This window comes from Lactuca virosa, chromosome 4 (genome assembly GCF_052849685.1).
Source record: "Lactuca virosa cultivar CGN04683 chromosome 4, Lactuca_virosa_CGN04683_v6, whole genome shotgun sequence".
Taxonomy (NCBI): Eukaryota; Viridiplantae; Streptophyta; class Magnoliopsida; order Asterales; family Asteraceae; genus Lactuca; species Lactuca virosa.
This window is the reverse complement of record NC_136429.1, coordinates 262,823,636-262,831,476: the sequence shown is the minus strand read 5'-3', so window position 1 is coordinate 262,831,476 and position 7,841 is coordinate 262,823,636. Positions and strand designations below refer to the sequence as shown.

The following is a 7,841-nucleotide window of genomic DNA, read 5'->3' as shown; positions in this document are numbered from 1 at the left end:
TGAAGAGAAAGAAATAAAATTGTAGTTGTGAACATTTCAAACGTATGAGTGTTTTATGCATACATGCTTTTACAATAATGAAGAGGTGTGGTGTTAAAGAAATTCCTGAAAGGTACATTCTGAAAAGATGGAGAAAGGACGTGATATCAAGAAATTATCGTTTTAGTTCTCATGAATCTGATTCAGGGGATCGTGAGAAGGTGAAGCTAGTCAATGATTCATATTATAGTTTTGAATCATGTTTGGATATTGTAAGAGATGACAAAAAGAAATTGGCTTTGTTTGTTGAGAAACAACAGATGTTGTTGAAGGAATTTGAGAGTGATTATACATCTGGTGGATTGAAAAGCAAGACGGATGGTGAAGTTGTATGCAAGCTTATGGATGTTTCTATTCCTATTCCAAAAGAGATTAATATTCATGTTCCTCAAGTTTAAAGAAATAAAGGTTCTAGAATCAAGAAAAGAATTCCAAGTGCAGGTGAAGTCGCATATGTTAATTCTAAAAAAGAACATAGAATGTGCTCAGGATGTGGAGAACGAGTTCCTCACAATTTACGTACATGCATAGTAAGAATTGCAATTGCTCAATCAGCAAAAGACATCTAGGGGTTTTTTTTGTTTTTTTTTCAATGTTTTTTGGTTCTATTCATTTATGAATATATGCAGATAATAATCATAAACAATAATATTAATGTATGAATAATACAGTATTATTGTGTCATTATGGATTTATCAGAAGCTACTACTTAACACATTTATATGGATATGGTAAATTGATATGTGAAATACTGAAACGCCCCAAAAATAATGACATAAAAATTTTCGTTTTTAGATTAATAAATCGTTAATACATATCATTTCCATAAAATCAAGGTAAACAAGACTTAGAAAAACGTCATCAGATCAGAGTAATTCACAGAATGCGGAAACATGTGGTGTGTTCTCTGCAATCATCTCGAGCTCTTCCATATGAAAACCAAAGAACCTGAAACATAAACTGAAAACAGTAAGCACAAAGCTTAGTGAGATCCCCAATATACCTCATACTGATACATACATAACACATAACAGGCCCCAACCACTAAGATACGGGCCCCGTCCACACTCGCATAACGGGCCCCGCCTAATGAGATACGGGCCCCGCCCACACTCGCAGAATGGGCCTCGTCCACACTTGAATAACGGGCCCCGCCCACACTTGAATAATGGGCCCCGCCCACTAAACATATAACCATATAATCATATACATTCAAACACATGCGAAATCACAAAGATAGTAGCATACTGCATAATCATCGGGCCCCGCCCATATACAAATCATATATGCATAACCTGATACTAGCATACAGAGTAATCATCGGGCCCCGCCCAATAAGCATACAAACATATACTCATGAAAGAGTCACGCAAACATCTAGCACACTACATAGCAAACCATGGGCCGACATTAATGTCTTCGACCCGCTAAACATAGTGAGGAAACTCACCTTGCACTGCTGAATCCCGCGAATAAATCTATGGCTGCTGGCTGACCAGTCCCCGAATATCAATATCAAACAACACCCAATCAACATTCGGGTCTAAAACCATGTCCATAAATCCATTATTGGGGTAAATGACCCATTTAACCCTAATCTACTTTGGACCAAGACTTAGGCCCAAACCTAATAATACAAAGGGCCAAATACCATAAACCACTCAAAGCCCAAATTCATGGCCCAATTTTACAAATTGGGCCAGAACCCATTGAAGGCCTTTCCACATAATTATCAACCCAAAACCTGATGGCCCAACAGGGCCCAAGACAACTAAGCCCAAAAGACGGCCCACACCAAAGCCCATCATGCCAAACCCCTCCTGACTGAGTATGTGGGGCGTACTCAGCTGTACGCTAAGCGTACATGCAGTTTGTCTTGTACGCTGCCCGTAAAGACTTGTACGCCTAGTGTACTCCTCCTTTAAGCCCATTTTCGACATTAAGCACTTAATGCTCAAGATCAGGAGTCCAAACCATAGATCTACTTCTTAAAGAACGTCTAGACCCATAAAGTCATTGACTTGATGACTTTGCATGCCTCAAAAGAACCCAACATCAACTTAAAGCATTAAACTTTCACCAAAAGGACACCAACTCATACATGGGGGATTCCAAACCCTAAAGGATGCAACTTTATGCATCTAGAACCTCAGAAACACCAAGAGTGGCAACTCAAAGCTCCTGGAGTGGTATCAAGCCACTAGATCTCATCCTTGGGACCAAAATGAACCAAAACTCATACATGCTAGATCTAAGACATCAATGATCAATTTCATAGCTTTTTACCTCAAACAAGCTAGAAATAAAGCCCATAATCCAGATCAATAAGCTCTTCCTTGATCCCCATCCTTGCACCAAACTCCATCTTCTTGGAAATGGACCAAACACACCAAAATTGGACACCATGAGCTCAAAATACCATCATGAAGGCTAAAGGACGATTTCTAGGGTTTTAGGGACTTAGAGGCCGGTAAAGAGGCCAGCCCTAAGGACTTAATGTGTTTATATAGGGTATAATCACTTAAAATTAGGGTTTTCCTCTAACCCTCGTACGCCCAACGTACGAGGTCTCACATCCCCAGTCCAACCTTCGTAGTACGCTACGGGTACCCTGAACTATGCATCGCGTACCACCCTTCGCACCAGTACGCCTCGCGTACAAGGGCTTCCCCTTAAACCTTTAAGCACTCTGAAGACCATAACTTCTTCGTTATAAACCCGATTCTGACGATCCTTATATCCATGAAAAGGTAACTAGAAGCTCTACGCTTTAGCCAACCCATACCTGCCTTACCATATCCCAAACAAACATCCATTTTCCATAGAAGCCCGAGTTGACAAATTACCGAAATACCCTTTGACCTCAAAACACAAACCGAATACCCGGATCATCCAATTTACATTATCCACCTCCAAATTAGCGCAAAACTAAATTCTTTAAGGATCCTAAGTCTGCTAATACCAAATCCTTGATCACCACCCTGAAATAGAAACGATATGAAACAGAGCGTTACAAATACATGTTAATTATAAATGAATATATCATATTTGTTTTTTAATTTACTAATAAAAAATAAGTTATATGGATATGGTAAATTGACATGTGAAATATATATATTATTCATAAATGAATCCATCATATTTATATTCATTTATGATTGAAAACGTTATTATTTACATATTAAAGGTAAATGAATATATGATATTAGTATTCATTTATGAATAAATAAAAATAAAATTGAGGTAAATGAATATAGTATATTGATATTCATCTTCATCTATCCTAATAAATGAAAATGTTTTTTTTGCCACATGTCATGTTTTACATTTATTTGCCACTTGTCATTTTATAATATTTTATGAATTTTTCATTTTCCACATAGCATTTTTTGGTGTTTTCTTGTTTCTTAAAATTAAAATCCCCATTTGACTAGACATTTATATATGTAAAGTAGATAATTATATTAAAATCTTATAATAAATGCTCTACAAACCTCTCTTTCCTTCATTTTTTAAATCGCATACATATGTGAATCCAATTATGACAAAATCTCATAATCAATTTTATTATGTTTATGTGAATAGTAAGGATCTATTAATTTATCTTGTGTATCTCATTATTTTGTTTATTTCATTTTAGTTTGAATCGAATTATGACAAAAACATCAACATACCATATTTATAATAGAATATATTAATCCGAAATTTGTTTATTTTGATAACTTCGTAAAATCTGCATTTTACAAATTTTAAAATATAATCAATATATATTTTTTAAATATATTGGTTTATAATAAAACTAGTTGTGAGACCCGTATATTATACGGGTTGATTAAAACAAAATGTTAAATAGGAACGATTAAATGAGAAGTTTATTTGAATTTGAAATTTGAAATAACTGAAAATTATGAGAAAAAATGCAAAAAATAAATAAATTAAAATTATATGTTTAGTAATCAGATCCATGTACTAACGGGTAAATTATAACAAAATGTTAAGCACAAAGATTTAAACTCTAAATTTATTTGAAATTGAAATTGAAATTGAAATTTAAAATTTGAAATTTGAAATTAATAGTCATTATGGTAGGTTTAGTTTATAGAAACTAAATTAATGATATATTAAAAATGAAAAATGAAGTAAATGACAAGTGGAAAATAAATATATCTCAAAATTATGACAAAATGACATGTGGTCAATTGAATGAGAGAATGACATGTGGCAAAATCATTCTTTTTTATTAGGGTAGATAAAAATTTAATATCAATTTTTAAATATTAAATATTTTATAAAATAACACTTTTACATAACATAATATAATCTTTTGGAACATTTATAAATAAAATAAAATATTCTTTAGAGCATTTATGAGACTTTATTATCAAATTAATAAAATGATTCTCTTTTCTTATAAACTCGTTACAAATTTATGGAATTTTATTTAAAAAGAATGGAAATTCCCAAAAAATGACAAGTGGAAAATAATAATTTTAAAACTCCCACAAAATTACATGTGGCAAAACTTTTGAGAATTTGACAAGTGACAAAAAAACATTCATTTATTAGAAAGGATACTCATACAACATTGGTTTATAATAATGAAATATTCATCAAAAATTGGTTTATTTTGATAATCGTCCACAATTATAGCGACAATGATCGGTTAAGTTTTTTTAATGTTTACACCATAATTTTTATCATCATTTATAAAATATGTATTGAAATACTTACTTTATTCATTATATCCTTTGTATTTATCATCATTTTTATATATTGAAATACTTATTTTATTCGTTATATCATTTGTATTTATATAAAAATATTACTTAAAAAATTATGCAATGCTTATAATTTTATATTATTTAAAAAAAACTCCATATAATACACGGTCTCACACCTAATTTATGAATAAACAAAAATAAAACTGAAAACTAACATAAAGAATACATCAATACATATCAAAAAGAAAAACATAATTCTTTATCTAACGGCTGTATAAAGTGCACTCTTCATAACCATTTTAGCCGATATGGCCGGTATTTATCGAATAATTTTTCATTAAATGAGAAGTAAATACCTTGGTTACTTCGGCCCCACGCTACATCAAATTATATATTTCCAATTTTACTTTTAAGAGTAAAATATCACAAGAATTCCATAGATCAGTCTTCGTCTCAAAACTCCTTCCATAAATACTGTAAATTTGATTCAACAACTTTAAAGCTTGTAGCAATCTTTCCCTGCAAAACCCTTAAACCCCTGATTCTAAACCTAACATGTTGAAAGAACAGCAGACATCTTCATCTCCATCTCCATCTTCATCTTCGTTCTTCTTGTTTCCAAACCCTTACCCTCTGCTGCGCTCTTTTAACATTCCTGCACCTGTAATTCATCCTCCAGGAATCGATCCCAATTCGCTCTTGAACCCCAATCCGCATGGCAATGATGGATTAGAGCCTTTGACCTCCTTAGATGTCGACCCTTGTGCAGAAATCATCACAAAATCAACTGATTCAACTGCGTCTGAACCTGTAAGTACCCACCCCCATTCCCTTTTTAGTCCATTAATCTGTATATTGATTGTTGTTATTGTTAAAGTTGTTTTCATCAATGGATGAAGTTCTTAAATCCGAAGAGATCCGGTTCATAGGTCGATTTTTTTTCTTAATGTGTATTTTTTCGATTGATAATTAACGCATTAAGCATGAACAGTTCTTAACATATTGATACAACGATTCTTGAATCTTTTGACCCAATTGTTTTGTAATTTTTTTTACTGGATGAAAGTTTGAATGAACTTTTTGGGAATTGTTGCAATTCCTATCAGAATTTAGGAAAGAAAAACTAAAAGAACTTGAAGAAAACTGAAAAATGGTTGCAGGAACCGATGAACGAAGATGGCAAAGTTTTGATTGTGGAGAGATGTAAAAGGAAAATTAATAGCTTACTGGTTATCGAAGAAGACGCAGATACAAAGAGGAGAAGATAATGAAAGAAGAGGGAGTATCTGGTGCTTCAGGTACTTTGTAAAGTCTGCAATATGTCTTGTAATATAATCAGCATGAGCATTCTGCCATGATTCTGAAAAGTCAAAGCTGTTGCACATGAGGAAGGTGGCTTCTAAAAGAATTAAATAAATACAATTTATTAAAGTTAAATATTGTCATCTCTCTTTTTTATTTCAAATTTTAAGTAAAATAGACATTATAAAATAACCTGTACTTTTATAACCTATTTTTATTTATCTAAATTCTAAATATTTATCTTCTTTTTTGTTAAGTTTTATAGTTTTAATTAAATTGTAATATCGTGGAATATCATGCAAAATAAAAAAAACATAATGTTTTAAAATTGTTTCATCCATCAAAAAGTTTCACCTATCATTGTGTTTCCCGGCAACTTTAGACTATCACAGTGTCTTATAGGTCTTATCTTGTTAACAAATAATACTTGCAAAGTTATTCAAAAAGTGAATACAAGATAGTCAAGAATGGGATTCATAGAATATTATTTTTGCTTTGTAAATCATAAAGATTAAATCATAATCTTAGGGTCTTAACAAAAACAAAATATATACAAGTTTATAATATGAAAAAAAAAATGTTTTTATCCATCAATTGATTGTTTGCAAGTTATAAAATGTTTAACACGTCTATATCATTTCTCTCATACGTTCTAAATTCAACTCATCGTCTTCTCCAATTCTCTTCCACCACCCGCGTCTATAATTAAACGTGACATATAAAACTAAAAAATTATCATAGTCAAATTAAAATCATGGATTAAAGGAATAACAACTCATGTAATTGATCTCTAGCTCTTTCAAGACAATCATCATCTCCACAACCATCATAAACTTAAGTTTGACTTGAACTTTAACCAATAAAAGGTTCATCTAATTTTCATTTTTAGGGAGAATTTCGTATATATCTTTATTAAACATTAAAATATCGTATATGTCCAACTTAATTTCTAAATATCATATTTATCCTTCATAAAATTTTAAAATATCATATATGGCCAACTTAATTTCTCAACTTGAGTGTCCTAGCTCAATAAAGTTTCCATTTCCTTGTTAGTTTAGTTACATTAAGGCTAAAGATTCCTCTTCCACCAGTGAATTAATCGAACTGGAGATCAATCATCTTTGCTAGGTTGTCATCACCATATGTTCTTTCAACACACGTGATAAGAATATGGATTAAAGCTTTCTACCATATTCACGAACCATTTTGATCATTTTATTGAACTTATGATTATAACAACAATTAAAAGGTATTCTACTTGTGTAAAAAAATCTTGCAATTTGTTTGAAAACTCTTTTCTGTCTTGCAATTTAAATACAATGTGTTTTAAATTTTACATTCTTTGTAACAAAATTTTGCATATTTCCTCTATTGTTATTTCACATGTCTCTTCATCTTCACCAATTGAGACTACACATCCCTTTTTCTTTTTCGCCAAACTATTTCCTTCCAACAAATTAGCAAATTCAAGTACTAGTCTAACAGTTTTGGGGACCTTTCAACAAGGCGCAACATTGTTAATTACTTGTTCATGATATATGATGTTTTAATGATCCAACTGTTACATGTTGAATTACAATGTTTATATATCACATTCATATCACCCAAGTCTATACCATGGTCCCATTTGACATTCGTTCTAGCCAGGGTAGCAATTTTTTTCTCATTCGTTTACTACTTGTCGATGATGTGTAGAAGTAGTTGAAGTTGTTGATCCATAAGAACTATTTATGATAGATGTTAAAAACAATAAGAAACTATATAAGGAAAAAGAAA

At 31.7% G+C, this 7,841-nt stretch overlaps 1 long non-coding RNA gene across 1 annotated transcript; it reads left to right on the top strand.

Moving 5' to 3' along the window:
• Positions 1-5,141: 5,141 nt before the first annotated feature.
• On the top strand, positions 5,142-6,318 carry LOC145168817 (uncharacterized). The gene is made up of 2 exons (XR_013742122.1): positions 5,142-5,570; positions 5,921-6,318. It is a non-coding gene; the product is annotated as an uncharacterized LOC145168817 (long non-coding RNA).
• The last annotated feature ends 1,523 nt before the right edge of the window (positions 6,319-7,841 follow it).